Source organism: Aquarana catesbeiana, linkage group LG01 (genome assembly GCF_042186555.1).
Source record: "Aquarana catesbeiana isolate 2022-GZ linkage group LG01, ASM4218655v1, whole genome shotgun sequence".
In the NCBI taxonomy this organism is placed as follows: domain Eukaryota; kingdom Metazoa; phylum Chordata; class Amphibia; order Anura; family Ranidae; genus Aquarana; species Aquarana catesbeiana.
In genome coordinates, this window is record NC_133324.1 from 711036790 (window position 1) to 711045583 (window position 8794).

Here is an 8794-nt window from a genome sequence, read left to right on the forward strand (position 1 = left end):
AAATGGGATGCCACAGTCTGCCATTCCTGTGGCGTTGAAGGAAACTGGGAAATCAAAAAAGAAAACCAAAATCAATTAATTTGTAAGCTAACATTGCAAGAAAATTAGACAATTAAAAACATTATTCCCAGCATCAGTATAACATTCAATAATTTAATTGTTCTGGAATAACTAATATGGAAAGGCACACTTATCAGATTGCTCACCCCCTCTGATGGAACATTGATTACATTTTAGGGGGTTGTGAAATCCCTAAAAAAAATTACTTTGAGGACACGCAGGAATTTAGGGACTAAAAAGGCTACAAGACTGCAGTTGTCGCACTCTGCAGGTGCAGTTGCTAACCAGCTTACAGTAAATGAGGTAATGTAAAAAGGCATTCATGTTGCAAGGAGTACACAATCACATGCAAGGGCAATTAATGAAAACACTTTGAGGCTTGCATATGATTTGATGATGGAAATCAGCAGAGCTTCTGCTCATTTACTAAAGCACTGGAACAAATGCACTTGTAGAGTGCACATGCATTTTGCAAAGTGCCACATATATTTGCTTTAGACAAATCAACACCACAGAACATTCCAGCAAATTTTAACGAGGGTGGGGGTGGGGGGGTTGTGAAATCTAGATAATTGCTCATTAGCAGCAAACTATTTGGAGTGAGTTTAGGTGGGGGGGGGGTTGTGAAATCTAGATAATTGCTCATTAGCAGCAAACTATTTGGAGTGAGTTTAGGTGGGGGGGGGGGGGGTTGTGAAATCTAGATAATTGCTCATTAGCAGCAAACTATTTGGAGTGAGTTTAGGTGGGGGGGGGGGGTTGTGAAATCTAGATAATTGCTCATTAGCAGCAAACTATTTGGAGTGAGTTTAGGTGGGGGGGGGGGGGTTGTGAAATCTAGATAATTGCTCATTAGCAGCAAACTATTTGGAGTGAGTTTAGGTGGGGGGGGGGGTTGTGAAATCTAGATAATTGCTCATTAGCAGCAAACTATTTGGAGTGAGTTTAGGTGGGGGGGGGGGTTGTGAAATCTAGATAATTGCTCATTAGCAGCAAACTATTTGGAGTGAGTTTAGGTGGGGGGGGGGGTTGTGAAATCTAGATAATTGCTCATTAGCAGCAAACTAAATACACTCAAACAAAATACATTCCAAATGAGTAGACTAGGTGGATATGTTCCCATCACTTCATGCTGGGAAGGTTATTGAAGGAAAATATACATGCATGACAAAAAATAACAGGAAAAAAATCCAGCATGTGTGAGGATAAAAAGGGGACATTCACACTATATTGCAATGATGGTAAGTAGTGTTTGAAGCAAGAAATACATTATATTATCAAAGATTACATAAAAGAACATGTGATGCTAATAAAAGAAAAATATCTTACCTTAATATAGTCCTTCTGCAGGACCTGTATGATGGCAGAACAGGTCTCTGGGATAATGATCCCCAGAGCCTGGGGGGAGATGCCTGTCGAGAACTTAAGGTCCTGCAGGCTTCTCCCTGTGGCCAAATACCGCAAGGTAGCGACCAGCCTCTGCTCCGGAGTGATGGCTTGCCTCATGCAGGTATCCTGCCTGCTGATATAGGGGGTCAGCAAAGCCAACAAACGGTCAAAAACGGGGTCCGTCATCCGGAGAAAGTTCCTGAAATCCTCAGGATTATTCTCACGGATCTCACGGAGCAAAGGCATGTGACAGAACTGGTCACGCTGAAGCAACCAATTCTTGGTCCATGAACTCCTCCTCGCCCTGTTCATGGACTGGTCTTGGGCTGAAGAATAAACTACAGCACCAAGCACATACAATGCACGAGCTCTACGACGAGTACGTACAGGTAACATGGCTTCAAAACGGTCGGCTGGTCAGAACGCACTAAACAGAACGCACTGAAGAACAGCAAGGCCTGTGAAGAACGACCTGAAAATCAGGAACGAGCGGCCAATAAAACAAAGATTTCTCAATGCCAACTGACCAAACGCACTGAAAAGCAGATACAAACCTCACAAGCACAGACTGAACAACAGTTAAAACGAACTGAAAAATACGAGTCTCACAAGCGCGAATCGTCTCTCACCAAACTTCTACTAACACGAGATAAACACGAGATTAGCAGAAGGAGCCCAAAGGGTGTCGTACAGGCTATTGAACTTCCGTTTTATAGTCTCGTCGGACTTGGTGTACGTCACCGCGTACTAGGCTGTCGTACTTTTGTGTGGTCGTGTGTGCGCAAGTCCGTTCGTAACAAAGTCTGCCGCAAGTCCGCCGAAGGTACGTCGGAAGTCTGTCGGACAGGCTGTCGGACTTTTGTAGACGAAAAGTCCGACCGTGTGTACGCGGCATTAGAGCCCTTGCACACTGGGGCGGTTTGCAGGCGCTATTGCAGGCGCCTGCAAACCGCCCCGAAAGTGCCGCTGCTGTGTATCCAGTGTGCAAGCCCCGAGGGCTTGCACACTGGAGCGATGCGCTGGCAGGACGGTAAAAAAAGTCCTGCCAGCAGCATCTTCGGAGCGGAGAAGGAGCGGTGTGCTCCCTTACCGCTCCTGCCCATTGAAATCAATGGGACGGCGCGGCTATACCGCCGGCAAAGCGCCTCTGCAGAGGCGCTTTGCGGTGGTATTTAACCCTTTCTTGGCCGCTAGCGGGGGTTAAAACCGCCCCGCTAGCGGCCGCATACCGACAGTAAAACGCCGCTAATAATAGCGGCGTTTTACCGCCGACGACGCCCCCCGCCCCAGTGTGCAAGGGCTCTTAGAGTAACGCAGTGCCGTATCGCAAAAAATGGCATGGTCATTAAGGGAGTAAAACCTTCTTGGGCTGTGGTTAATGAAAAAAGTTTGTAAAAAAGATAATTTTTTGATTTACTGATGTTTAAAGTGAAATAAAAAAAATAATGAATAAATAAAAAATAAAAAAAATGAAAAAATAAAGAAATGAATTCCTTTACATATAGTGCCTGGGGGATCCCTTAACCCTAATACATGCAATCGGATTTTCCGCCGGGAATTGTGTGATGACAGACTGTCCAAAATCCGACCGTTTGTACGCTCCATCAGACAATTGTTGTAGGATTTTCTGCAGACAAATGTTAGATGGCAGGCTTATACATTTTCCGTGGACAACAGTCTGTTGTCAGATTTTCCGATCATGTGTACACAAGTCCATCAGACAAAAGTTCAAAGTACAAACACACATGCTCGGAAGCAAGGACGAGCCAGAAGCAGTCGGTCTTGTAAACTAACGTTCGTAATGGAGAATTAACATTCGTGACGCAGCAAATTATGAAATCTCGAAATGCAGCGCACATTCTCTTCTTCTTTAATGGGATAATAATGAAACTGCTTTGCTGGTGATACTGATGGAGTTCTGCCAAACGTATTTTAAAAGGCTTTTATTTTCAAATTAATTAATTAATTTTACATGTAACAATGTGACTGCCTACTCCCAAACTGTCATTTGAAGTAAAACACATAGCCAAGTATTATTCCCCACAAATTTTTTATTGTGCATTAAAAAAAGAAAACAAATTAAATTAGACATGCTATCTGCCAATAGAACGTAACCAAAAAGTGCATTCTATAAAATAAAAACCTCATGCATGTGTCCTTCTTCTTAATATAGGGGGTCAACAATGGCAAGAGTTGGTGAAAGCAGGGACCGTCATCCGGAGATAGTTCTGAAAATCATTCAGATTATTCTCCTGGAGCTCCCACAACAATGGCATATGACATAATTGGTCACGATTAATAAAGCAACCAATTTTTGGTCCAAGAAATCCTCCTCCTCCTGTTCTTGTACTGGACTTGGGTCGAAGCAATAACTCCAAGGCCAATAATAAATAACACGCAACATGTCTGATTGACGTAAGGCCATTCAGAAACTGAAAAGCGCAAAATGAAAAGCATGAATCAATACTCACCAAACTTCTACTAACACAAAATTAGCAAAAGGAGCCCAAGGGATGGCGCCTGACAATTGAACTTCCTCTTTATCGACTCGTACTACATCTAGTATGTCACTACATTTGTGTTTGCTGGCAGACAATTGTGTACCCTTTGTATGCAAGACAAGTTCATGGCACACACCCTTCGGACAAAAGTGTGATGCTTTGTCTGCAGAAAATCCGATCATGTGTACAAGGCTTTAGTCTGTAAAGTGTCCCATCTGTACCATGTATAGAAATGACATTTATTAAGAAAAAAAATACATTTTCCCTGCAAGTTTTCTTTATTTTGTAAATAACGGTTCTGGAAAGCCAGTCTGTATGATGAGGCCACAAGATTAGAGATTTTTAAAAAAAATTCTGGTGTCTGTTTAGCACACCATAACCCTATTTCTTCACGATAAAATCAACATCCACAAAGCTAGGCAGCCTAGACAGTCTTGCACAGATTCCAAATCCCAAAACGTTAAACTGTCAACATCAGCGTCAGGAGCTTGATAGCTGCTGCTAATCCAGGAATGACTCAATTTGATAAATGTCAGCTGTCAACGGAGTCTGTGGACAGACACGCTCTTTTATCCGTCATAAAACCTCCGGCAGCATTGAATGTCAACCTGGAAAGCACAATGGATGCAGGGCAGCCCAGCAGTTTAATTGCATACTGGACAAGTTCTGGTGGCCAGTGGTCTATTCTCATGACCCAGTAACCCAGTGGATCGTCAACTGGAAAGCTCTCCATGTCTGTCTTCGACCATAGATAATCTCTCACCATATAATGCAGACACTGCCGATGGGATGTGGAAGCTGACAGCCCTGGGCACCGAGAACTAAAAATTTTTTGAAATGCATCACTGAGGTGGCCCCCTGCTCCACCACAGCTCTGCTGACTGACAGAAGCCTCAAAACTAGCCTTTCCATGAGACTGTAACCTAGCAGAATCTGGACAGGCATTACATAAACTCCACTTTAAGGTGTCTTCAAGATATTTCATTCCCTGCTCCCTCTGTGAGGAGGGGATAAGTTCTGAGGCTTTCCACTTGTAACGGTGATCAAGGATGGTTGCCAACCAATAGTGATCCTTCACCTTGATTGCACAAATACTTGGGTCCTTTTGCAGGTTTTGATGAAAGAGCCCATGTACCGCAAGTTGCTGGAGACATGAGAAGCAGAGTCCTTGGGGTCACTGAAGATTACAGTATCTGGAATTGCCTCCTCCCATCCACGTACTACTCTCAATGTTTCTGGGGACAGGAAACCACCTTTTAAGGTTTGATGTATGTCTTCCTCTTCTTCAATGCCTCCAAAACTGCCATCATCCTTCACTTCTTCCTCTTGTGTGCCCTGTTGCTTCGCTAGCATTGTGCCTGCATAAAGCAGGCCTTGAGAGCAAAGGAAGTCCTTTTCTTCCTCCCGCTGCTCTGCCACAAATGCCCTGTCCATAATGCCATGCAGAGTCTGCTCCAGCAGGAACACAACAGGGTTTATGTCACTGATGCTGGCCTGAGCCTGCCGTAGTGCCATACTGATACAGGTACTTGTTGATGGCCCTCTGCTGCATGTGCAGCCGCTGCAGCATTGCCAAAGTTGAGTTCCACCTGGTAGACATGTCACAAATCAGCCGGTTTAAGGGCAGGTGGAATTCCTGGTGAATTTCAGCCAACCAAGCACTGGCATTGTATGACGGCCTGAAATAGCTACAGACTCTTCTGGCCTGTTTTAGCAGATCTTCCGACCCTGGGTACCTGTTTAGGAAATGCTGCACCACCAAATTGAGGACGTGTGCCAGGCATAACACATGTGTCAACTTTCCCTGTCTAAGGGCAGATAGGAGGTTAGTGCCATTATTGCACACCAGCATTCCTGGCTCCAGCTGGCATGGCATAAACCACCTCTGGGACTTCCCCTGCAGGGCTGACAGAATCTCTGCTTCGGTGTAGCTCCTGTCCCCTAGACAAACCAGCTGAAGCACTGCATGGCATCTTTTGGCCTGACTCATTTCAGCAGAGGAGAATGAGGAGGAGGGGGTGGAGCTGAAAAATCTTGCATCATTACCACCAGCTGTATGAAGATATGGTGGCAAAACAAGCTTCAGCATGAACCCTGTCCTGCATCCTTCTGAGTTGCAAGCAGAGTTACCTATTGTGTCATGAACAAAATATATTGACCCTGACCATGCTAGCTGGACCAGGTGTCAGCAGTAATGTGGTGGTGTTGCGGTGGGAGGCATATAATGACATTGAAATGATGCATCTGAAAGGAGACCAGGTGGCCACACATGTTATATATTTTATTTACCCTATATATAATTTCTTTATGCTGGTGATGCTACCAGGAGAGATATTTTGTTTATACATTTATGATGCAGGGCCCTTTTATATATCCCCTTATGGGATCTTGGATGAACTTCGGTGTGCAGACCTGAGTGAATGATGGGGGCATGGCTCTGTCTTCATGTGACACTCCCTTTGGGTCCTGCCTCCTCCCCCCTGCCATTTTTTTTGGGATCTTAATGGGGCATGGCTATGTCCACCCTAGTCACCTGTGCAGCTCTAAAACATTCTAAACACACTTAATGTGCATAAATAGTGAAAATGTAAGTATTCTGATGATACCACACAGATATCACTCCATAAGTGAAACCAAAAATATACAGTGCATAAACAATTATAAAATATTTTGAAAAATTAAAAAACTGTGTTCATACAAAACATAAAATTGCAGAAAATCAATAATAAAATAATTTTAAAAAGTCCATAAGGTGAAAAGATCCCCACAATGAAATGCTTCACGATAGGTGCTCAAATTAAATCCACTTCTCTGTGCTCAAAAAAAGATCCAAGATGTGTGTCACCACAGGTGCTCCTCCCTCCAGGAGTATTCTCACCTAAACAAGTGTGACCACTACAACTAAGTAGGGTCAGAAACAGCTTTTTAGCCTCTCCAAGGGCTACACCAAGTTAACTCCAGAACTCCTCTCCACTCCTTGCTCCCTAGTAGCCGGTATTGGCCAATGACAAAAATCTGGAGAAAAACTGATAGTGCTTATATTGTTTAAAAATTATATATTTATTGCATAAAAGGTGATGACAGGGTACTCACATTTTTCTGGTGCTACAAGTTCACCAGTTTATAGACAGGCAAGATATAATCCGTGTTTGTGAATCACCTCTCCCGTTTAACACAAGCCCGCCAGCACTTCTCAGGAAAAATGATAGCTCCACACTAGTTCCTAATGGCATGATCGTCCGCGCCCCTCCCTAACGTGTGTCGACACAGGGTCATGTATCTTCCTCAGGGAAATACTATATGCAGCTATATGAAATTAGCGGACCATCATTCCTCTGCCTCTGGGTGTCATGCTTGTGGCTGTCAGTGTCTTGCTATGCCTCATGGGACTTGTAGTTCTGCAACAGCTGGAGGTCCACTAATTGCATATCCCTGCTATATGATATGCTGGTCATTAGGAGGTTTATTCTCACTGCTATGCACTTTATTTGAAAAGATAATATGCATATTCTAAAATATCACAGTAGAAATGTTTTCAAAGTAAGTAAATAACTTTCTTTGTCTTATATACTGTGTACACTGATTTGACTTTATGTACAGTAATCATTGATGCTCATTGAATTTTACCTACAAAGACTTTCAAGGTGACTGTGACAAATATGCATTCATTGATTAATACACATTAATATGCAGTCTGGTGTTCATTATCTCCAACAGTGCTATAAGTGCAGAAAGATTAAAAATGATGCTTGGAATATGTTACTTTGATTACTTTTAATTTAAAAAAAAACTGATGTATAGTGAAAGTTTACTTGTCCTTAAAGCTGTATGAATATTATACATTATATATTGATGATTAATAGTAGATTATTGTATATATGTTTTGTGTGGAATGCTGTCTGAAATATGATTTACAGATTCTGCAAATTATTTATCAGTACTTTTTTTAGATCACAGATGTAAAAAACAAGGTCAGCTTGTTATTAGAAATAAGAAGGTCAGGCGCATGCGTGGTGTGCAGGATGGCGGACATGTAAGAGGAGAGCTCCGGTCCCTGTCTCCTTATCCGCGGCTCCTACGCAGCTAACAGATCATCCCTAACTGTAGGAGTGACACTGCAGACTACTAGAAGTCCCCTGTCACTGCATGGGTAAGATTGGCTTCCAAAAAGCGATCTATAGAGGCTTTATTCCGCTGCCACCATTGCGGCCTTCTCACAGCATGGAGCGCTTCCTGTATAGGATGCAATCCCCAGCCTCGAGTGAGCCACCCGGCCCGCCGGACACAGCTGACTCCCGCATGATACCGGGAACCACGATCTTGGATGACAACAGATCCCAGCAATCCCAGCATTCTCATCCACCTGAAAACCCCACAGATGTCGTGACAGTAGCTGTCCTCTATGAAATTGAATTCATTACTGCATGATCTGACCCACAGCATTGCTAAAGAGGTGGGTAAAATAGCACATGAGTTGCAGGGAGATATTGATCAGCTGGGGGAACGTACTGATACTTTGGAGAATAAGTTTGATGAACTGACTCAATATGTACATGTTCTCCAGGAGGATAATGCCTCCATGAAACATACAGTCTCCCAGCTCCAGTTACAGCAGGAAGATTTGGAGAACCATGAAAGACGTCAGAATCTGAGAATTAGAGGAATCCCTGAGGCGGTTAGTGATAAGGAGCTACGTCCCTATTTTTGGGCCTGTTTGTTACTTTAGCTTCCCATATTCCTGATATAGACTGGCGCCTGGACAGGGCACACAGATCCTTGGCCCCAAAACCCCCTCCCAATGCTAACCCCAGAGACGTTTTTGTTCGTTTCCACTATTACGAGAG